Genomic DNA, 24709 nt, shown 5'->3' on the forward strand with positions numbered 1-24709 from the left:
ATGGCAGAAATCCCTCACGCAACTGCGTCTGCACACTGCGACAGCCTCTCTTGTCTGATTTCTCTGTGCCCCAGTCTTGCCTCACTATGGAAAGATTGCGCAGAATACAAATCTAATCATACCACTTCCCTCTTCAAAACTCAACAGTGCTCTCCCCCACCACCCTGTGTATAACGGCGGATGACCTGAGCTTGACACACAAAACCCCATGGCCTGGCTTCTTAACAGGGGCCCCACTTTCCAAGCATACTGCCAAGTTTGTTCACCAAATGGGTCAATGGGCCCCTCCTTGTGCCTCTGGACATGTTGTTCCCACCTATTGTGCCGTAACTCAGTTGCCTCCTTATCCGTAAGTAGTCTCTTTCTTTCAGAAACCATTCTTGAAGCACCAATGCAGTACTAGCTGCTTCTCTTTGGGCCTACCCAAGACAGCTTGCATCAGGATAGAATAGAAGTTAGCATATTGGATTACAATCTTTTAAAACAATTCTTTCTCCTTCACATAATGAATTCCTTGAAGGTATAGGCTATGCATAGCATTGCTATATTCCTGCCACCTTTTAAGATTCTTAATAGTTCTCTCCAGGGATATGGTTGGAGGCCCCCCAGGCTCATTCTCCCAGCCCACCTCCTTCTGGTTTCAGTCACCTTAGGCTGAAGGAATTGGAGCTAGAGGTTACTTCAACGCTCAGGGGTGGTGTGGGCAGTAATTTCTACTTTTACTCTGTTAAAGTATCATTACATCTGGACTGCACACCTATATCCATCACTTCCTGTGTGATCATGAGCTCCTGTGTTTTCCTCAGTAAAATGAGCAAAGTAATAATAGCTGTATCCTCAGAGACTGTTGTGACGATACCAAGATGAAGTGAAACTGTTCTGCAAATCATCATGTGCTTCACACTAATAACCTCCAAAGAACCACTTTAGTTAAAAGTGGCCCAGAGAAGGGCGGCGCCTGTGGCTCAGCGGGTAGGGCGCCGGTCCCATATGCCGGAGGTGGCGGGTTCAAACCCAGCCCCGGCCAAATTAAAAAAAAAAAAAAAAAAAAAAAAAAAAAAGTGGCCCAGAGAAAGAGATAACATATTAAGTTCCTAATTTAGGAGCCTGGTTCATACAGATCAAATCCTCTTTATCCCTTTCCCAATGTTTAAACTAATTTCATGTTTAATCCTGCTTCAACCCACGTTCACCCGCAGGACATTGCCCTATTCTCTCTGTGCCATCTTTTTACCCTGTTCTCAGCTCTTAACCCTCATTGAGAGCAAAGCACCATGTTCCCATTATGACACGATCAAGTGCATCTTAGAGTCGTAGATCAGGGTTCAAAGTCAAACTCTGCCGTTTTCTAGCTGGTCACTTAACCTTTCAGTACCTCACTTCCTTTGGTTTCTATTTCCTAAGTATGCAATGAAGACTAAACGACACCCTATAACTGTTCCTTTTTATTTCAGTCATCTCCACTCCGATTCTTATTTGACCTCCCACACATTCAATCACACCTAGGATGTCTTCTTCTTCACTCAATCATAGTTTCGTTTTCAAGATTTTAAGCTGGGAAATTCTCTTTTTTGAGTGTAACCTCTGATTCTGTCAGTTCTCTTCCTTCCATCAAACTCATTCTGTCTTCAGCTTTGGTTCTAGTCTCTCAAGCTGTCCTCATTCTCCCAGTACATCTTCTGCGGTCTCAAGTCATCTCTCCACCAAGCAAGAACTCCATGGTCAGCTGTTTCACTGTGTGCTCACTATCACCTTGCATTTCCACCCTCCCATTCTCTAGATAAGTTCTAGGCCTGGACAGCCCTCTGCTTACTGTTTTACCTTCCGAATGTCCAAGTTTTCAGGAGAAAAAGTCTTTTTATCCTATGCTGTAGGAACACCCTCACTGCCAGAAAATCTCACTGCCTCTCCCTGGTCTCCACTTGCCATGGTTGAGGAAGAGTTCCTTGCCAGCACTCTCCTCTGACCAGAGCCCTGACTCCCGCTCTATAGTGCTTCCTCCAGGCCTTGCTTCAACAATGATCCTCCATTTCATTTGCCTCTTCAGTTTTTCTTTCTATATCTCCTTCCCCTCAGCATGTAATACATTCAGATCTCCTCCATTCTAAAACCACCTTCTCAGCTCTCCATACCAGATACTGACTCATCCCTTCATTAAATGTCTTCAAAGAATAGTCTACACACATTGCCCTACCTGCTCATCACTTGTTAATCCCTTACAGTCTGACTTCTGTTCCCACCACTCTGCTTGATCACCAACCTAACTACCACCAACCTAATGACCTCCCAGTCAAACCCAGATGGCAATCCTCATACTCTGTCTAGCATTTGGTACTCTGGCCCACTCTGCTTTTTTTGTCTTTTTTTTTTTTTTAACATTGTCCTTGATCTCCAACGCTGCTTTATTGTGGTTTTACCTCTGTCTATGTTCTTCCTCAAGCATGATGCTCTTCCTTCAACACCACTAACTTGGTGTACACCTCTATGCTCATGGTTTCAACTAGGGGTTGGCAGACGTTTCTTAAAGATCAGAGAGTGAATCTTTTCAGCTTTGTGGGCCCAGAGGCAAAAAATCAAGGCAATTGCTCAGGTGCTTATTATAAACATTTAGAATGTAAAAAACATTTTAGCTTGCCAGCCGTCCAGGAACAAGTGGTGGGTTTGATTTGGCCTGTGGGCTGGTAGTTAGTTCATCTCTGGTTTCAACCACCACCTTTAAACAGAAAAATTCCCCACTTGGTACCTTCAGCTCCCACCTTTCTCTAGAGTTCCAGATTTGTGCTTCTAATTGCCTACATGACTTCTATATTTGGCTATCCCACACAAACCTCAAATTCAGTGTGTTCAAGGCAAAATCCATCTCTCCTCAAATTGCTTCCTTTTCCTGAATTCCCTATTTTTGCTAGTGGTTACATAATTCTCTCGGGAACTCAGGCCCCAAATCTGTCACTATTGATTTTTTTCTTCTTCTCTAAACTATTGGCAGTGTCACTCCCTAGCCATTTCTTAAAAATCCCATCTTACCATTCTATACAGTCTGCCATGGTCCAATCCCCCGATATCTCTTGTGTGGACAATTGTCACAGCCCCCTCACTGGTCTCCCTATTTCTAGTCTGTGCCCCTATCAATCCAGGCTCTATACTACCATCAGGGATTTTTCTTTTTTATGTCCTTTTCAATTTTTTAGAAGAATTTCAGGATAATTATTTAAATGTTTGGTAGAATTTTCCAGTAAAGTTATATAGTCCTGGGCTTCTCTGTTGGTATAGTTTTTTTTTTTTTTTTTTAATTAAAGAATAGTGTTCTGATGGGCGCCTGTAGTCCCAGCTACTTGGGAGGCTGAGGCAAGAGAATCACTTAAGCCCAAGAGTTTGAGGTTGCTGTGAACTGTGATGCCATGGCACTTTACCCAGGGTGACATAGTGAGACTCTATCTCAAAAAAGAAAAAAAATAAAGAATATTTTTAAACATGGGAACCATTGTACTCAAAGGAAAACACCACCTTTTAGCTATGGAGGTTTGGGCACTAATGATGGGAACATCATATTACAGCAGGGCAGGCAGGCAGGCAGGTAATCTGCCCGAGGGGGCAGCCACCTTTCACCTGACCCCACCAGTGGCCCAGAGAACCCAGGCCTGAGGCTGTTGGCAAGTGGACTGGATGAGGGCCAAAGGGGCAGGGTAGACAGAGGCTTTTGACATAGCAACGCGGGCAGAAAGCTCTTTCCCTGTTGGAGGTCTTCTTCGGTGGCCTCTCCTGAGTCTTCCACATTCCCCTCAGGTGTCAGGAAACACTAGGAGGCAAGAGTCACATTTGTGCCATCACCACTGTATGGTTTTGATTACTGATTCAATCTTGCTCATTATTGGTCTGTTCAGATTTGTAATTTCTTCATGATTCAGTCTTGCTGGGTTGATTATTTCTAGGGATTTGTCTATTTCTTTTAGGTCATCCAATTTGTTGGTATACAATAGTTCATAATATTCTTTTACATAATCCTTTTTGTTTCTGTGGCATTGCTTATAATGTGTCCTTTTTCATTTCTGATTTTAGTTAGAGTCTTTTTCTTTTCTAAAACCTAACTAAGCATTTGTCAACTTTGTTGATCTTTTCAAAAAACCAACTTTTAGTTTTATTGATATTTTTCTATTTCATTTAGCTCTGCTCTAATCTTTACTATTTCCTTCCTTTCCTTTAGGCTTAGTTTTTCTTTTTTGTAAATTTCAGATTAATATGAGGGTATAAATAATTAGGTTACAATGTTTGCATTTGTTAGGTAAAGTCCCTGTTGTAGTTGTGCCATGCACCCAGAAGCGTGTCATATACCCTTACAATTGTGCCCATTACGTGGGAGCACACCAATCCCCTCCCTCGTCTTCTCACCTCCCTCCTTCCTCCTCCCTCCCTTCATCTTGAATTGAATTGAATTTTTCTCTTGTGTGGGCATGGATTAGATTTACTGGCTTCATATTAGAATTGAGTACATTGGATACTTGCTTTTTCATTCTCGTGATATTTTATGAAGAAGAATGTGTTTCGTCTCCATCTGGTCCACACAAAAGATGTAAAGTCTCCATATTTTTATGCCTGAATAGTATTCCATGGTGTATATATATATATATTTATATATCACAGTTAATTAATGATATATATATATCACAGTTTATTAATCCATTCCTGAGTTAATGGGCATTTAGGTTGTTTCCACATCTTGACAATTGTAAATTGAGCTGTGGTAAAGAATCTAGCACGAATGTCCTTGTGATAAAATTATTTTTTTCTTCTGCATAGATACCTAGTATGAGATTGCAGGATCAAATGGAAGGTCTATTTTGAGTTCTTTGAGGATTCTCCATACTTCTTTCCGAAGAGGCTGTATTAGTTTGTAGTACCCTCAACAGTGTAGAAGTGTTCTCTTCTCTCCACATCCACACCAGCCATCTGCAGCCTTGAGACATTGTGATGTGGGCTATTCTCACTGGGGTTAGAGGATATCTCAGAGTGGTTTTTGATTTGCATTTCTCTGATGATGAGGGCAATGAGCGGTTTTTTTTTTTTTTGTATGTTTGTTAGCCATTAATCTGTGTTCTTCAGAGAAAGTTCTTTTTTTTTTTTTTGAGACAGAGTCTCAAGCTGTCCCCCGGGTAGAGTGCTGCAGCGTCACAGCTCACAGCAACCTCCAACTACTGGGCTTAAGTGATTCTCTTGCATCAGTCTCCCAAGCAGCTGGGACTACGGGTGCCTGCCACAATGCCTGGCTATTTTTTTGGTTGCAGTTTTGATTGTTGCTTGGTGGGCCCAGGCTGGATTCGGACCCGCCAGCTCCGGTGCACATGGCTGGTGCCCCAGCTGCTTGAGCTACAGGCGCCAAGCCAGAGAAAGTTCTGTTAATGTCTCTTGCCCTGTGATAGATGAGATTGTTTGCTCTCTTTTTGTTTATTAATTTGAGTTCTCTGTAGATCTTAGTTATCACCCCTTTGTCAGACTTGTGACATGCAAATATCTTTTCCCATTCTGAAGTTTGTCAGTTTGCTTTAGTTGTTGTGTCCTTAGCTGTGCAGAAGCAGTTTAATTAAGTCCTATTTATTTTTGTTGTTGCTGCAATTGCCAATGAAGTCTTCATAAAATCTTTGCCCAGGCCAACATCGTTAAGAGTTCTTTTTCTTTCTTTCCTTCCTTCCTTCCTTTCTCTCTCTTTTCTTCCTTCCTTTCTCCCTCCCTTCCTCCCTCCCCCCCCCCTTTCTTTCTTTCTTTCTTTTGAGTCTCACTTTATCACCCTCGGTAGAGTGTCATGGCATCACACAGCTCACAGCAACCTCCAGCTCTTGGGCTTAGGCGATTCTCTTGCCTCAGCCTCCCAAGTAGCTGGGACTATAGGCGCCCACCACAACACCTGGCTATTTTTTTTGTTGTTGCAGTTTGGCCGGGGCTGGGTTTGAACCCACCACCCTTGGTATATTGGGCTGGCGCCCTATCCACTGAGTCACAGGCACCACCCATATTTTCTTTCTTTCTTTTTTTTTTTCAGTTTTTGGCCGGGGCTGGGTTTGAACCTGCCACCTCCGGCATATGGGGCCAGTGCCCTACTCCTTTGAGCCACAGGCACTGTCCCATACCTCATATTTTCTTCTAGGATTTTTATCATTTCATGTCTTAGATTTAAATGTTTTATCTATTTTAAGTCAATTTTTGTAAGTGGTGAAAGGTGCAGGTCCAGTTTCAGTCATTGACATGTGGTTATCCAGTTCTCCCAGCACCATTTGCTGAATAAGGAGTCTTTTCCCAACTGTATGCTTTTGTTTGGTTTATCAAAGATCAGATGGCTATAAGAGACTGGTTTTATCTCTTGGTTTTCTATTCTGTTCTATATATCTGTGTCTCTATTTTTGTGCCAATACCATGTTATTTTGATTACTGTGGATTTGTCATATAGCCTGAAGTCAAGTAGGGTGATGCCCCTGATATTTATTTTTTATTTATTTTATTTATTTTTTTAGAGACAGAGCCTCACTTTGTCACCCTCGGTAGATGCCATGGCATCACAGCTCACAGCATCCTCTAGCTCTTGGGCCTAGGTGATTCTCTTGCCTCAGCCTCCCAAGTAGCTGGGACTACAGGCACCTGCCACTATGCCCGGCTATTTTTTTGTTGGCCGGGGCCGGGTTTGAATCTGCCACCCTTGTTATATGGGGCCGGTGCCCTACTCACTGAGCCACAGGCGCTGCCCTCTTTTTTTGTTTTGAGACAGAGTCTCACTTTGTCACCCTTGATAGAGTGCCAAGGTGTCACAGCTCACAGCAACCTCAAACTCTTGGGCTTAAGCGATTCTCTTGCCTCAGCCTCCCAAGTACCTGGGACTACAGGTGCCTGCCGCAATGCTCAGTTATTTTAGAGACAAGGTCTTGCTCTGGCTCAGGCTGGTCTCAAACTCGTGAGCTCGGGCAATCCACCTGCCTTGGCCTCCCAGAGTGCTAGGATTATAGGCATGAGCCACTGCACCTGGCTTTGACTTTGTTTTTTATTACTAAGAATAGCCTTGGCTATACATGTTTTTTTCTGGTTCCATACAAAATGAAGTACTATTTTATCCAGTTCTTCAAAGTATGATGTTGGTATTTTAATGGGGATTGCATTGATTTGGGTAGAATAGACATTTTGATAATGCTGATTTTCCCCAGCCAGGAGCATGGTATGTTCTTTTATTTGTTAATGTCTTTTGCTATTTCTTTTCTTAGGGTTTCATAATTCTCTTTGTAAAGATCCTTCACCTCTTTTTTTAGGTACATTCCTAGGCATTTCATTTTATTTGAACCTACTGTGAAGGGAATTGTGTATTTAATTAGCTTTTCAACTTGGCTGTTATTGGCGTATACAAAGGCTACTGATTTGTGGACGTTGATGTTATACCCTGAGACATTACTGTCACTCCTGTTCACTTCCAGGAGTTTTGTAGTTGAGTCTCTGGGGTTTTTTAAGTATAAGATCATATATTCAGCAAAGAGCAAGAGTTTGACATCCTCTGCCACCATTTGGATGCCCATTATATCCTTCTTTTGTCTGATTGCGTTGACTAGAACTTCCAGCACAATGTTAAATAATAGTGGTGGTAGTGGACATCCTTGTCTGCTTCCAGTTCTAAGTGGAAAAACTTTCCGTTTTACTCCATGCACTATGATATTGGCTGTGGGTTTGTCATAGATAGTGTCAAGCACTTAAGAAATGTGCCACCGATACCTATTTTCTTGAGTATTCTTGTTAGAAAAGGATGCTGAACTTTGCCAAATGCTTTTTTCTGCATCTATTGACCCTATTGAGAGGATCATATGGTCTTTGTTTTTGCTTTTATTGATACAATGTATTACATTTATGGATTTGTGTATGTTAAATCAGCCTTGCATCCCTTGGATGAAACCTACTTGATCATTATGTATATATATTTTTAAAGCGTAGTTGCAATCTGTTAGCCAAGATGTTTTTGAGTATTTGTGCATTGATTTCATTACTTAAATTGGTCTGTAGTTCTCCTCTTTAGTTGGGTCCTTTCCTGGGTTTAGAATCAAGGTGATATTTGGTTCATAGAACATGTTGGGGAAGGCTCTGTCCTTCTCAATGTTTTGGAATAGGTTCTGCAGTATAGGTACAAGTTCATCTTTGAAAGTGTGATAGAGGGCGGCGCCTGTGGCTCAGTGAGTAGGGCGCCGGTCCCATATGCCGGAGGTGGCGGGTTCAAACCCAGCCCCGGCCAAAAACCACAAAAAAACAAAAAAAGAAAGTGTGATAGAATTCTGACATGAAGCCATGTTGTCCCAGACTTTTTGTTGTTGTTGTTGTTGCAGTTTGGCCAGGGCAAGGTTCGAACCTGCCACACTTGGCATATGAGGCTGGCGCCCTACTCACTGAGCCACAGACGTTGCCCCTGGGCTTTTTTTTTGTTGGAAGCTTTTTTATTGTGTCTGTAATCTCAGTACTTGATATTGGTCTAGGAGATCTATTTCTTCCTGATTAAGTCTAGGGAGATGATGTGATTCTGGGTATTGGTCCATTTCCTCCACATTGTCAAATTTCTGAGCATAGAGTTTTTTGTAGTAGTTGGAAATAATATCTTGTATCTCTGTAGTATCAATTGTTATTTCCCCCCTTTTCATTTCTGAATGTGGTTATTTCTTTTTTTTTTTTTTTGTAGAGACAGAGTCTCACTGTATCGCCCTCGGGTAGAGTGCTGTGGCGTCACACTGCTCACAGCAACCTCTAACTCTTGGGTTTACACGATTCTCTTGCCACAGCCTCCCGAGCAGCTGGGACTACAGGCGCCGGCCACAATGCCCGGCTATTTTTTTTTTTTTTTTTGTTGTTGTTGTTGTTGCAGTTTGGCCGGGGCTGGGCTTGAACCCGCCACCCTCGGCATATGGGGCCGGCGCCCTACTCACTGAGCCACAGGCGCCGCCCTGAATGTGGTTATTTCTATTTCTGGTTAATCTGGCTAATGGTTAATCAATTTTATTTATCTTTTAGAAGAACCAACTTTTTGTTTCATTAATTTTCTGAATGATTCTTTTGTTTTCAATTTATTTTTTAAAGTTTTTTTTTTTTTGGCTGGGATCGAGTTTGAACCTACCACCTCTGGTATATGGGGCCGGCACCCTACTCCTTGAGCCACAGGTGCCGCCCTCAATTTTATTTATTTCTTTTTTAAAGCTTATTCTTTTTTTTAATTATGAATTTTAAGTTACAGTTAGCACATGAATACATTCTTGTAAAAAGTAAAAAAAATTCAGGGAAGGCCAAATAAAATTCCTTATGAGACCACATGTCCCTACGTCAGTCTCCTCCCTGATTTATTATGTTTCTTTCTAACTTATACTAGAGACATTATCCAAAATGACAATTCTGAATGTTTTATCCACTAAAGCACACTGAACCCATAAACACTTTTTTTAATACAAGCAGAATACTAAACAACGAGATTGAAGCTTTTTACTTTTGTTTTTCTTTTTGAGAAGAGTGAACACAAAGCTCATTCTCTTTGTGAGATCAGACTAAAATACATCAGACTAAAAATGGAGTGCTTTTTCATTCTTATAATTCATAATTCTGTCTGTAACTCTGCCTCTCCCTTCCAACATCATCTTGTCAGGATAGACATGAACTGTGCCAAAAGCTTGGCCGTCTGTAGCTGTCTCAATAACTCCTTCCAGATTGACATGGTGTGCACTAAAAGGATCCTCAGAGTAGCCACTGTAATGAGTATGACCAGCAAAGAAACACATCACACACTCGTGAGACTAAATGACTGCCAAGGCATCTCTGTAGTTCCAGGCCAGGCACACACTGTCAGATGGCAATCACCACCTTTTCTTGGTTTGTGTCAAAGAATGTAAGAACTTCATTCCATCAGTTCAACTGTTCTTGGCTGAATCCTCCATTCAACTGGACAAACTGGAGCCCTGAAAGTCCTGGAGGACTATTCAATTCCATATTTGGATTGTGCTCCCTCAGAATCTTCATACACTGTTGACATTTTGGAGAAGACTGATCCACACCCAAGACGCTCAAGTCATAACCATCCATGAAAATAAACTGGAATTTAGGGAATGGTACAAAATGATAAGTGTAGTAATTCTCTGAAGGCATGGTCTCAGGATGATGTGCTATCTGGTCCTCTAGAAACTTTGTGTTAAATTTAGAGTTTGTTAAATAGTCTCTACTGAAATTATAGAATTCATGATTTCCCCATGTATTGTGAACTGGAACTTCAAGCTTCTGGAATGTGTTCGTAACAAATTCTGGGGATGTTTGTGGTGCTTTGTACTGGGCATTATTTCCACCAATGATATCTACAAGCTGAAGGGCACAACAGAGTGTGCTTTTGGCATTCCAGTCTTCAATGGCACCCTATCAATGAAGAATACTGTGTCTGTGGTATTGCTGCCTATTTCCATGGAAGTTATAGCCATCTTCTAAATCAGCATATTGAATATTGCACTCTGGCCCTTCAGCTGAGAGTTGCCTGACTACCCGCTAGACAACCGCATTACCATTGTTTCATTTATTTCTGATTTAATTTTGGTTATTTATTTTCTTCTGCTAGGTTTGGGATTGGATTACTCTTCCTTTTCCATTTCTTTAAGATGATTCATTAGATTGTTGATGTGCTCTCTGTTTTTTGGATATAGGCATCTAATGTGATAAATTTCCCTCTTAGGACTGCTTTTGCAATGTCCCATAGGTTTTGGATTTTTTTTTTTTGTTTGTTTGTTTTTGCTGTTTTTGGCTGGGGCTGGGTTTGAACCCACCACCTCTGGCATATGGGGCTGGTGCCCTACTCCTTTGAGCCACAGGCACCCCCATGTCCCATAGGTTTTTGTAGCTCATGTCTTCATTGTTGTTATGCTTAAGGAAGTTAATGATTTTCTCCTTTATCTCTTCCTTGACCCAACTGTCATTCAGCATAAGGTTGTTTAGTTTGCTTGCCTTTGTGTGGGGATGATAATTTTTATTGGAGTTGAAGTCCATCTTTATTGCCTTGTAGTCTGAGAAGATACAAGGTATAATTTCAATTCTTTTAATTTTGTTGAGGGTTAATTTGTGTCCTAGGATATGATCTATTTTGGAGAAGGTTCCATGGGCTGACGAGAATAACGTACATTCCTTAGCTTTGGGATGGTGTGTTCTGTATGTGTCTATTAAGTACAATTGTTCCAGGGTCGACTTTTAGTCCATGTATCTTTGTTTAGTTTCCATTTAGAGCAGTGGTTCTCAACCTTCATAATGCTGTGGCCCTTTAATACAGTTCCTGTGGGTTGTGACCCACAGGTTGAGAACCGCTGGTTTAGAGGATCTGTCTAACTCTGTAAAAGGAATGTTAAAGTTCCCTGTTATTAAGGTGTTATTGAATGTCATATTGCTCAGACTAATTAAGGTCTATTTCAATGATCTGGGAACATTTAAGTTGGGTGCATAAATATTTAGAATTGAAATGTCTTCTTGTTGTATTGTTCCCTTGACCAATAGGAAATGTTCATATTTGTCCTTTTTTTTTTTTACTTTAGTTGCTTTAAATCTACTTGTATCTGAAAATAAGATTGCAATCCCTCCTTCCTTCTGATTTCCATTTGCCTGAAATATTGTTTTCCAACCCTTCACCCTGAGTCTTGTTTTGTTCTTCAAGGCTAAGTGTGTTTCCTGTAGTCAACATATGGATGGCTTGTATTTTTTTATCCAATTGGCCAGCCTGTGCCTCTTCAGTGGGGAATTCCAGCCATTAATATTTAGTGGGAGAATTGATAAGTGGGTGGAGTTCTTTTCATTTTATTTTGTGACAGTCCATTGTTAATGAAAAACTGAGCATAGAGTTGGGGAAGCTAGGTTTTGTCTTTTAGTCTGTGGATGTCTAGTTTGCTGGTGGTCCATTGTGATGGTTAGTTTGTAGAACAGGTCTAAGTATTTCTTGTAGAGCTGGTCTTGTTGTGGCCAATGTCCTCAATGTTTGCATATTGGTAAAATATTTGATTTCTCCATCAATTTTAAATCTTAGCTTAACAGAATATGGAATTCTGGGCTGAAAATTTGTTTAGGAAGGTTAAAGGTAGATGACCATTATCCTCTGGCTTGAAAAGGTTCATTTGAGAAGTCCATTGTTACCCTGATGGATTTGACCCTGTAGGTCAAGCTTACTTCTGGATGCTTGCAGAATTTTCTCTTTCATCTTAACTTTTGACAGGTTCATGACAATGTGTTTTGTAGAAGCTCTGTTTGAGTTGAGATGACTTGGGGTTTGATATCCCGCTGAAAGGAATGTGTCAGAATCTTTGGTAATATTTGGGAAATTTTCATTTATGATATCCTCTAGTAGGGCTTCTATTCCTCTGGGGCATTCTTCTTCCCCTTCTGGGATACCTACAACTGGTATGTTTGAACGCTTCATGAAGTCCCATAATTCTGTCAGTGATCGTTTTGCATTCTCTCTCTCTCTTTTTCTGTCTCTTTAACTGCTTAAGTTAGTTCAAGAACTTTATCCTCTACCTCTGAGATTCTTTCTTCCGCATGGTCTAATCTGTTATCCATACTTTCTACTGCATCTTTATGTTCCCTGATTGACCGCTTCAAATTCTTTTTTTTCTAATTAGGAGATTCTATTTTAATTAAGAAATGTAAATAAAAAATGCTAATTATACATGTCTATAAAGGATTATTGAACCTAGAGCGGCAGCGCCGGGTCCCGTATGGAGGTGCTCCTAGCAGTGTTGTTTCTTAAGCAGTGGCAGTTTTCACTACAATGCCAGGACGAGTCTGGCTCGAGTTCATCCGCGGAGATCTCTCTAATCTCTCTTGGCTGTAGGAAATAAGGCTGAAGCGACTGAGTCCGCAATGGAGAGAGAAAAGGAACAGTTCCATAAACTCTTTATTGGTGGCTTAAGCTTTGAAACCACAGAAAAAAGTTTATGAGCAATGGGGCAAACTTACAGACTGTGTGGTAATGAGAGATCCTGCAAGCAAAAGATCAAGAGGATTTGGTTTTGTAACTTTCTCATCCATGGCTGAGGTTGATGCTGCCATGGCTGCAAGACCTCTTTCAATTGATGGGAGAGTGATTGAGCCAAAACATGCTGTAGTAAGAGAGGAGTCTGGAAAACAAGGGGCTCATGTAACTGTGAAGAAACTGTTTGTTGGTGGAATTAAAGAAGATACTGAGGAGCATCACCTTAGAGATTACTTTGAGGAGTACAGAAAAATTGATACCATTGAGATAATTACCGATAGGCAGTCTGGAAAGAAAAGAGGCTTTGGCTTTGGCTTTGTTACTTTTGATGACCATGATCCTGTGGATAAAATCGTGTTGCAGAAATACCATACCATCAATGGTCATAATGCAGAAAAGAAAGGCTTTGTCTAGATAAGAAATGCAGGAAGTTCAGAGTTCTAGGAGTGGAAGAGGAGGCAACTTTGGTTTTGGAGATTCATGTGGTGGTGATGAAAATTTTGGACCAGGACCAGGAAGTAACTTTAGAGGAGGATCTGATGGATATGGAAGTGGACGTGGATTTGGGGATGGCTATAATGGGTGTGGAGGAGGACCTGGAGGTGGCAATTTTGGAGGTAGTCCTGGTTGTGGAGGAGGAAAGGAGGATATGGTGGTGGAGGACCTGGATATGGCAACCAGGGTGGGGCTATGGAGGTGGTTATGACAACTATGGAAGAGGAAATTATGGACGTGGAAATTACAATGATTTTGGAAATTATAACCAGCAGCCTTCTAACTATGGTCCAATGAAGAGTGGAAACTTTGGTGGTAGCAGGAATATGGGTGGACCATATGGTGGAGGGAACTATGGTCCAGGAGGCAGTGGAGGAAGTGGGGGTTATGGTGGGAGAAGCTGATATTGAGTTTCTTCCAATTTTCCATGGGAAGGTGTCCTGCTGCCGGTAACTAATGAAGAAGTGGTCAACCACAGAGTCTTGAAGAAATAAGAAATTCTGTACCATCTGAAAGTAGTTCTTGTTGGTGCCTTCATTTGAAAAGCACTTTTAAGTCTAAAAGGGAAATGTTTTCTGATAAAACGAATTTAATTTAGTTCAGGTTCTTGATATAAAACAAAATGAGTGTTGTATGTAAAATGGTGACATCAAATCAACTAGAGAGATAAATGTATCATGTTTTAAGTTAGGCTTTATGAGTAGATAGATTAAAATTCTATTTTATTTTATTTATTTTCTTTTTTATTTTTATTAAATCATAGCTGTCATGGGGCACCATACACTTGGTTCATAGACCATTTGACACATTTTCATCACATTAGTTGACATAGCCCTCCTGGCATTTTCTTAGTTACTTTGCTAAGACATTTACATTCCACATTTACCAAGCCTCACATATACCCTTGTAAGATGCACCACAGGTGTTTCTTTCAATGCCCCTCCTTCTACCCACCTCCCCCCTCCATCCCCACCCTTTCCCGAAGAAATTGGGTTGGGCGAGTTTTTTTATAAGAAGGACCCCCCGGGCAACTGAAGCAGCTTCAAAAATACACTATTGGGACTTGATCAAACTAAAACACTTCTGCACAGCCAAGAACACAGTAAGTAAAGCAAGCAAACAGCCCACAGAATGGGAGAAGATATTTGCAGGTTATGTCTCTGACAAAGGTTTAATAACCAGAGTCCACAGAGAACTCAAACGCATTAGCAAGAAAAGAACAAGTGATCCCATCGCAAGCTGGGCAAGGGACTTGAAGAGAAACTTCTCTGAAGAAGACAGGCACGTGGCCTTCAGACATATGAAAAAATGCTCATCATCTTTAATCATCAGAGAAATGCAAATCAAAACTACTTTGAGATATCATCTAACTCCAGTGAGACTAGCCTATATCACAAAATCCCAAGACCAGAGATGTTGGTGTGGATGTGGAGAAAAGGGAACACTTTTGCACTGCTGGTGGGAATGCAAATTAATACATTCCTTTTGGAAAGATATATGGAGAACACTTAGAGATCTAAAAATAGATCTGCCATTCAATCCTGTAATTCCTCCGCTGGGCATATACCCAGAAGACCAAAAATCACATCATAACAAAGATATTTGTACCAGAATGTTTATTGCAGCCCTATTCATAATTGCTAAGTCATGGAAAAAACCCAAATGCCCATTGATCCACGAATGGATTAATAAATTGTGGTATATGTACACCATGGAATACTATGCAGCCTTGAAGAAAGATGGAGACTTTACCTCTTTCATGTTTACATGGATGGAGCTGGAATATATTCTTCTCAGTAAAGTATCTCGAGAATGGAAGAAAAAGTATACAATGTACTCACCCTTACTATGAAACTAATTTAGGACCTTCACATGAAAGCTATAACCCAGTTACAAACTAAAATTCTATTTTAAATATAAAGTTTATAAAATAAATACTTGCATATCTAAAAAAAGAAAGATTGACCTAATATGCGTTGATTATTTCATATAGATTACATTGTTAATAAATGATATTAATCATCCTTATATATTCTGAAATTCCTAACATAAAATATATGTGAAAATTGGAAAATAATTCCAAATTCAGTCCATTCATTTCTTAACTAATTATAACTTAAATCAGTATTTGTTATTTTTCATACAAGGGGAAGTTTACATGATAAAGAATAACATACTTTAATAAGAAAGTTGGGGAAAAGGAAAAATTACATGTAAATACTCATGGCTTCATAGTGGGAAATACAAAATAAACTATTTTATAAACACATAATTTCTTTTTCTATTTTGTACTTGGGACTATAGATTATTAGTTTATTTGGGAAATTAGACTATTTGTTGTTGGTAGGTATTAACTCTTTTTTTGTATTTTTGATTTGTTGAGATACAACTCACATGCCATAAAATTCACCTGAGTGCTTCAATTTCTTAAGCTCTGTTATATACTTACTATATTTTTCATATCATTCATTTCTTATTTCATTCTGTTTGGATTTCCTTTTTGTTATTTTCCACTTTCTCAGTAATTGTCTTCATTGTTTTTACCATCCATATTTTAAATTCCCTTTTTGTCATTTCTAGCATTTCTTTATAGATGGAATCCTCTGCAGTAGCTACATCATGATCTTCTGGGGGGTGAGGGTTGCTCTGTTTTGGTTTTTCATGTTGCCAGAATTTTTCTGTTGTTTCTTCCTCATGAGTGTGTTCTTTTTGTATGCTTCCTTACCCTACTTTTTCCTTTCATTTCCTCCTCGTTTTTAAGTTACCTTTCTCTGACCTTAAGTGTTAAAGTGTCCTTTTGGTATAGGACCAAAAGGAAGAGAAGAGTGAAGAGCAAGAAAGGATAAAAGATTTAAAAAGCAAAAAGGGAAAAGGAAAAGGAAAGGGGGGGGTAAAAGGGAAGATTGACAAAAAGAAGAGAGGAACAGAAAGACAGGGACAGGAGTAATAATGGTGTTCAGTGGGGTGCTTTGACCAGCACCCACAATTTCCAGCCTCTTGGGGGCTGGGTTGGGTGGGTTCCTTGAGGTCAGGAGTTCCTTATCAGCCTGAACAGAAACAAGACCCCACCTCTGACAAATAGAGAAGAAAAATAAAAAATAATATAATACAAAACAAAACAAACAAACAAAAAACCTTAAGGGATAAAACTGGGGTGGAGGGAAGAATAACAGGAGCAGAAAAACCAGCAAAAATGGAGCCCTTACTGTTGAAGAAGGAAACAATGAAAAATTGTAATTACTAGCTCAGCGTCTATAGCTCAGTGGTTGGGGTGCTGGCCATGTACACCGAGGCAGGTGGAGTCCAACCTGGCCCGGACCTGCTACACAACAATGACAATTGCAACTAAAAAATAGCCAGGTGTTGTGGTGGGCACCTGTATTCCCAGCTACTTTGGAGGCTGAGGCAAGAGAATAGCTTAAGTCCAAGAGTTTGAAGTCGCTGTGAACTGTGATGCCACGGCACTCTACGAAGGGTGACATAGTGAGACTCTGTATCAAAAAAAAAAAAGAAAATTATGGCTCGGCGCCTGTGGCTCAAGCGGCTAAGGTGCCAGCCACATACAACTGAGCTGGCGGGTTTGAATCCAGCCTGGGCCCACCAAGACAACATGACAGCTGCAACCAAAAAATAGCCAGGCGCTGTAGCAGGCGCCTGTAGTCCCAACTACATGGGAGGTGGAGGCAGGAGAATCGCTTGAGCCCAGGAGTTGAAGGTTGCTGTGAGCTGTGATGCCACAGCACTCTACCTAGGGTGACAGCTTGAGGCTCTGTCTAAAAAAAAAAAAAAAAAAAAATTATAATTACAAAGAAAAAAGAAAAAGAAAAATCTAGGGGGATAAGTTGAAAAAAAGTATATCTTGCCATATATTGCCTGGACAACAGGTGATCTTCTGAGGTATGAGATGATAATCACTACACTGATACAGCTGTATAAGATGGAGGCTCAAAGCTTCTGTCTTGTGGAGGAGACCTGGTTCTATCTTCCTGGTTTCTTTGCCCTCAACCCCCATAGGATTGGGAGCCTGAAGCTCTCATCAACCTGCTTAATAGACGTGCCTCAACCTTTGCCAACTGTGCCCCTTGGTCACACAGTGGCTTTCCCAGGAAAGTGTGTGTTGCTCAAATCTCCCCACAGGTGGCTGCCTAGCTTATCAAGTGCGCAGGAACCAGCTTCCCACTCGGACCCTGAGGACTGAACCTGCAAGGTAGCATTCCCATAATGGCTGTGCCCAGCTGAACAATGAGAGCTCCCCTTGGCCCAGTGGCTCCGTTCTGGCCCCCGGACACTGTTCAAGATCACTGCTTGCTGGGCCAAGCTCTCCCAAGGTAAACTCCAACAAATGCCCAGGTCCAAAAAAACAAAACACCCGCAGGGCAGGGTTTCTCTGTCCGAAAACTGCCACTGCTGCAAACTGGCTAGCCTCTGCTGGCACACAAGTACTTGCCTTGTGCTGGATCTCCACTGCTCCCAACCTTCTCTTGGGCTCCCGGAGTCTCCTGCTACCTCCCTGTGTCCCCAAAGTGATGTTTCTGGGCAGGCCCATCAACCAGAGGTGGCTGGAGTCCTTTCTCCCCAATCTCACCACATGCAGCTGCAAAGGAACTATCTCTAGTCCACCATCTTGCTCTGCCTCTCCAATATGTACAATTATTATGTGTTGATTATTTTATTTATTTATTTATTTTTAGAGACAGAGTCTCATTTTATTGCCCTTGGTAGAGTGCTGTGGCGTCACAGCTCGCAGCAACCTCTAACTCCTGGGCTTAGGTGATTCTCTTGCCTCAGCCTCCCGACTACAGGTGCCCACCTCAATGCCTGGGTATTTTTTGTTGCAGTTTGGCTGGGGCCAGGTTCAAACCCGCCACCCTCAGTATATGGGGCTAGTGCCCTACCCACTGAGCCACAGGCACCACCCTGATTAATTTTTTTTAAAGTTCCCAGCTACTTTCGAGGCTGAGGCAGGAGGATCACTCGAGCCCAAGAGTTTGAGGTTGCTGTGAGCTATGATGATGCCATGGCACTCTACCGAAGGTGACAGAGTGAGACACTGTCTCAAAAAAATAAAATAAAAATAAAAAAACATTAAAGAATACTTAAAAATGTTTTCGAAAAAGACAATTTTTTTTTTTTTTTTTTGGTAGAGACAGAGTCTCACTTTATGACCCTGGGTAGAGTGCCGTGGCATCACACAGCTCACAGCAACCTCCAACTCCTGGGCTTCAGCGATTCTCTTGCCTCAGCCTCCCGAGTAGCTGGGACTACTGGCGCCCGCCACAATGCCCGGCTATTTTTTGGTTGCAGTTCAGCCGGGGCCGGGTTTGAACCCGCCACCCTCAGTATATGGGACTGGCACCTTTACCGACTGAGCCACAGGTGCCGCCCGAAAAAGACAATTTTTAAGACATAGTTACGTAGGCTTGGTGCCTACAATGGTTATGGCGCCAGCCACCTACACTGAGAGTGGCGGGTTCAAACCTGTCCCAGGCCAACTAAAAACAACTGCAACAACAAAAGAGAAAATAGCCAGGCGTTGTGGTGGGCGCCTGTAGTCTCAGCTACCTGGGAGGCTGAAGCAAAAGAATTGCTTAAGCCCAAGAGTTTGAGGTTGCTGTGAGCTGTGACGCCATGGCATTCTACCAAGGGCGACATAGTGAAACTGTCTCAAAAAAAAAAAAAATATCTATCTATCTATCTATATCTATATATACGTAGTTATATAAAAAGCAGACAACACAGTCCCTGACAATCCTACTGGCCATCATCCTCATGACCATTTGGCCAAATCTCTCTTGTGGCTCTCACTGCCTTCTGGCCTATAGTATCACTTGACTGTGAGCATCTTGAGGGAAAGGACTGGTTTGTTCATCTTCACATTTCCTGAGACCTGCTTGGTCACTGACTAGTAATTCACACCGGCATCTTGGGAATGTGGGGCTCCCATTTTGCCTGCTGATATAGCCTTGTTGAAGTGGAGCCCAGTGCTTGAGGTGTCTGTCCAAGGGCAGTAGTGTGCAGCTGAGGTGGTGAAGGTTGCTTCCTTTAATCTTCCTCTCTCTCTCTTCCTTATATCTGCTTGGATGATAAACCCTCTTATGTAGAAACGTTTTAAAGCACAATTTAAAAAATAACCTAACTGCCCTAGCTTATAGCTTTGGGTGGCACAGAGTCCACTTTCCAAGGTTTTTTATTTATTTATTTTGCAGTTTTTGGCCAGAGCTGGGTTTGAACCTGCTACCTCTGGTATATGGGGCCAGTGCCCTACTCCTTTGAGCCACAGAAGCTGCCCTATTTATTTATTTATTTATTTATTTATTTATTTTTTGAGATAGAATCAATATGTCGCCCCCAGTGGAGAGCTGTGGCATCACAGCTCACAGCAACCTCAAACTCTTGGGCTTCAGCAGATTCTCTTGCCTCAGCCTCCCAAGTAGCTGGGACTACAGGCGCCCACAACAATGCCCGGCTATTTTCTCTTTTGTTGTTGCAGTTGTTTTTAGTTGGCCCAGGCCAGGTTTGAACCTGCTACCCTTGGTATATGTGGCTGGTGCCATAACCACTGTGCCATGGGCACAGAGCCTCCAAGGTATTTTAAACCATAATTTGACTGTTTCACCACCACATAACTAAGAATGATGACTTTCCAGCCTGCCATATCTTTACCCTTATGGCCCCAAGACCGACTTTCTTCATTTAGCCAAATCTAAAACTTTAGATTTTGTAATTTGCAGCTCTCACTTTGAGGTACCAAATTCTAAATCTATTAAGATACAACTTTCACTCCTACCCCGTTTCCCCAAAAATAAGACATCCTCCCAAAATAAGACCCACTTACAGGAAAGATAAGACGTCCCCTGAAAACAAGACCTAGAGCATCTTTGGGAGCACACCTTAAAATAAGACACTGTCTTATTTTTCTAGGGTAGTAAGTGGACTCCAAAAACAATGGATTAAACAAATTCAGGATTTTTCTCTCTAATTTTTTCCTAAGGAATAGTCTGAAGATAGGCTATCCAGGCTGAAATAGTGTCTTCATCATGTTTTCAGGGATTCATACTCCTTTTTTATTTATGCTCAGACATTATAAGGGTCATTTAGCCTTCACAATATTGGTGCATGAGCTCTAGTCTTCATGTCTACCTTTAAGGCAGCAGGGAAGAAGAAAAAGCAACAGCAAAAGGAGAGTCAGCTCTCCCATCTTTCTTTTGCTAGAAAATATATTTGTATAAGCATTTAGGCACTTTTAAGAGGGAAAAATGGTCTTCATATTTCAGTACTAGGTTCAACAGAGTATAATACTGAAGAATGATATATCCAGTATGGAATAGGTAGTGGTACATTGCAACAAATGTTAAATAAGGAGCGCTTAATCTGCAAAGGAATTCATAATAATTTAAAGCTTCATAAGGCAGGGCTATTCTAATTTAAACACTAAGAAATAGCCTCATGATGAAAAACAAACTTCTGAGGGTACCAAAAAAGATGTGGGGCAAAACAGGAGAAGAATACAGATTTTCTATAAGAGAGACATTAACTATTTTTCAATGGAAAATCTAGCAAATATAAAATAAAACCCATTCTTGTGATGCTTTACTAAGAATAATGTGTTCCACTCCCATCCAGGTTAATACAAAGGCTGTAAAGTCTCTATTTTTTAATGGCCGAATAGCATTCCATGGTGTACATATACCACAGCTTGTTAATCCATTCCTGGGTTAGTAGGCAGTTAGGCTGTTTCCACATTTTGGCGATTATAAATCGCCAGTATCTGCAGTTTTGAGATTTTGTGATGTAGGCCATTCTCGCTGGGGTTAGATGGTATCTCAGGGTGGGCTTGATTTGCATTTCTCTAATAAATAGGGATGATGAGCATTTTTTCATATGTTTGTTAGCCATTCGTCTGTCTTTAGAGAAGGTTCTATTCATGTCTCTTGCCCATTGATATATGGCATTGTTGGCTTTTTTCATGTGGATTAATTTGAGTTCTCTATAGATTCTAGTTATCAAGCTTTTGTCTGATTCAAAATATGCAAATATCCTTTCCCATTGTGTAGGTTGTTGATTGGCTTTGGTTGTTGTCTGCTTAGCTGTACAGAAGCTTTTCAGTTTAATTAAATCTCATTTGTTTATTTTTGTTGTTGTTGCAATTGCCACGGCAGTCTTCTTCAGGATGTCTTTCCCCAGGCCAATATCTTCCAGTGTTTTTCCTATGCTTTCTTTGAGGATTTTTATTGTTTCATGCCTTAAATTTAAGTCCTTTATCCATCTTGAATCAATTTTTGTGAGTGGAGAAAGGTGCAGGTCCAGTTTCAGTCTTCTACATGTGGATATCCAGTTCTTCCAGTACCATTTATTGAATAGGGATTCTTTCTCCCATTGTATTTCTTGTTTGGTTTATTGAAGATTAGGTGGTTGTAAGATGTTAGTTTCATTTCCTGGTTTTCTATTTGATTCCAAATGTCTATGTCTCTATTTTTGTGCTAGTACCATGCTGTCTTGACCACTATAGCTTGGAATACAGGCTAAAATCTGGTATGCTGATGCCCCCAGCTTTATTTTTATTACTAAGAACTGCCTTAGCTATATGGGGTTTTTACTGGTTCCAAACAAAATGCAGAATCATTTTTTCCAAATCTTGAAAGTATGATGTTGGTATTTTTTTTTTTTTTTTTTTTGTAGAGACAGAGTTTCACTTTATCGCCCTCGGTAGAGTGCCGTGGCATCACACAGCTCACAGCAACCTCCAACTCCTGGACCCAGGCGATTCTCCTGCCTCAGCCTCCCGAGTAGCTGGGACTACAGGCGCCCGCCACAATGCCCGGCTTTTTTTTTGTTGCAGTTTGGCCGGGGCCGGGTTTGAACCCGCCACCCTCGGTATATGGGGCCGGCACCCTGCTCACTGAGCCACAGGGGCCACCCTGATGTTGGTATTTTAATAGGAATGACATCGTATAAGTAGATTGCTTTGGGAAGTATAGACATTTTAACAATGTTGATTCTTCCCAGCCGTGAGCATGGTATATTCTTCCATTTGTTAATATCCTCTGCAGTTTTGAGAGGATTTCCTATTCTTAGGATTTCATAATTTTGCTTTCCTTTCTTAGGATTTCATAATTTTCTTTATAGAGGTCCTTCACCTCCTTGGCTAGGTATATTCCTAGATATTTCATTTTCTTTGAAACTATGGTGAAGGGAGTTGTGCCCTTAATTAGCCTCTCATCTTGACTGTTACTGGCATATAAAAAGGCAAATGACTTGTGGACATTGATTTTATATCCCGAGACATGACTGTATTTTTTGATGACTTCCAGGAGTCTTGTGGTTGAGTCTTTGGGGTTCTCTAAGTATAAGATCATGTCATCAGCAAAGAGGGAGAGTTTGACTTCCTCTGCTCCCATTTGGATTCCCTTTATTTCCTTGTCTTGCCTAATTGTATTGGCTAGAACTTCCAGCACTATGTTGAAAAGTAATGGTGACAAAGGACTACCTTGTCTGGTTCTAGTTCTAAGAGGAAAAGCTTTCAGTTTTACTCTATTCGGTAAAATACTAGCTGTGGGTTTGTCATAGATAGCTTCAATCAGTTTCAGAAATGTGTCACCTACACCTATACTCTTCAGTGTTCTAATTAGAAAAGGATGCTGGATTTTATCAAATGCTTTTTCTGCATCTATTGAGAGGATCATATGGTCTTTATTTTTGCTTCTGTTTATATGGTGGATAATGTTTATGGACTTGCATATGTTAAACCAGCCTTGTATCCCTGGGATGAAACCTACTTGATCATGATGTATGACTTTTTGATGATAAGCTGTAATTTATTGGCTAGGATTTTGTTGAAAATTTTTGCATCTATATTCATTAGTGAAATTGATCTGAAATTTTCCTTTTTAGTTGGGTCTTTTCCTGGTTTTGGTATCAGGGTGATGTTTGCTTTGTAGAACATGTTGGGGAAGATTCCTTCCTCCTCAATTTTTTGGAATAATTTCTGCAGTATGGAAATAAGCTCTTCCTTGAAGGTTTGATAGAATTCTGGTGTGAAGCCATTTGGACCAGGGCATTTTTTTTGTTGGAAGCTTTTTTATTGTTTCTTTAATCTGAGTGCTTGAAATTGGTCTGTTCAGGAGCTCTATTTCTTCCTGGGTAAGTCTAGGGAGAGGGTATGATTCCAAATATTGATCCATTTCCTTCACATTGTCAAATTTCTGGGCATAGAGTTTCTGGTAGTTCAGAGATGATCTCTTGTATCTCTATGGCATTAGTTGTAATTTCCCCTTTATCATATCTGATTGAGGTTACTAAAGATTTTACTTTTCTATTTCTAGTTAATCTGGCCAAAGGTTTATCTATTTTATTTATTTTTCCAAAAACCGGCTCGGCGCCTGTGGCTCAAACAGCTAAGGCACCAGCCATACACTCCTGAGTTGGTGGGTTTGAATCCAGCCCAGGGCCCACCAAACAACAATGATGGCTGCAACCAAAAAACAGATGGGTTTTGTGGCGGGCACCTGTAGTCCCAGCTACTTGGGAGGCAGAGGCAGGAGAATTGCTTGAGCCCAGGAGTTGGAGGTTGCTGTGAGCTGTGATGCCATAGCACTCCACCTAGGATGACAGCTTGAGGCTCTGTCTCAAAAACAAAAAACAAAAAACAAACTCTTTGTTTCATTAATTTTCTGAATGATTTTTTTGTTTTCAATTTCATTGATCTCTGATTTAATTTTGAATATTTCTTTTCTTCTACTGAGTTTAGGCTTAGATTGTTCTTCTTTTTCCAATTGCATAATATGGCTTGTGAGTTTGTTGATGTGCTCTCTTTCTGTTTTTCAAATGTAGGCATCTAAAGTGATACATTTTCCTCTCCAAACTGCTTTTGCAGTATCCCACAGGTTTTGGTAGCTTGTGTCTTCATTGTTGTTGTGCTCAAGGAAGTTAATGATTTTCTGTTTTATTTCTTCCTGCACCCAACTGTCATTCAAGAGAAGGTTGTTTAATTTCCATGCCTTTGTGTGCAGTTGAACATTTTTGATTCTGTTTTTGGACTTCCTTTTGATTATTTTCCAGTTTACCAGCAGTTTCCTTCATTGTTTCCATCATTTCCTTCATTGTTTTCATCATCTGTATTCTAAATTCCCTTTCTGTCATTTCTAACATTTCTTTATGGGTGGAATCCTTTGCAGTATCTACCTCACGGTCCCTTGGGGTGTTGCTCTGGATTGGTTTTTCATGTTGCCAGGA

General features: G+C 40.8%; 2 pseudogenes across 1 annotated transcript; one reads left to right on the top strand and one right to left on the bottom strand.

Annotated features, from left to right (window-relative positions):
* Nucleotides 1-9554: 9554 nt before the first annotated feature.
* Nucleotides 9555-12807, bottom strand: LOC128576865 (manganese-dependent ADP-ribose/CDP-alcohol diphosphatase-like; annotated as a pseudogene).
* On the top strand, nt 12787-14105 carry LOC128578373 (heterogeneous nuclear ribonucleoproteins A2/B1-like; annotated as a pseudogene). The gene has a single exon (XR_008377713.1). The product of XR_008377713.1 is annotated as a heterogeneous nuclear ribonucleoproteins A2/B1-like (transcript).
* Nucleotides 14106-24709: the final 10604 nt, after the last annotated feature.

This window comes from Nycticebus coucang, chromosome X, assembly GCF_027406575.1.
Source record: "Nycticebus coucang isolate mNycCou1 chromosome X, mNycCou1.pri, whole genome shotgun sequence".
Taxonomy (NCBI): Eukaryota; Metazoa; Chordata; class Mammalia; order Primates; family Lorisidae; genus Nycticebus; species Nycticebus coucang.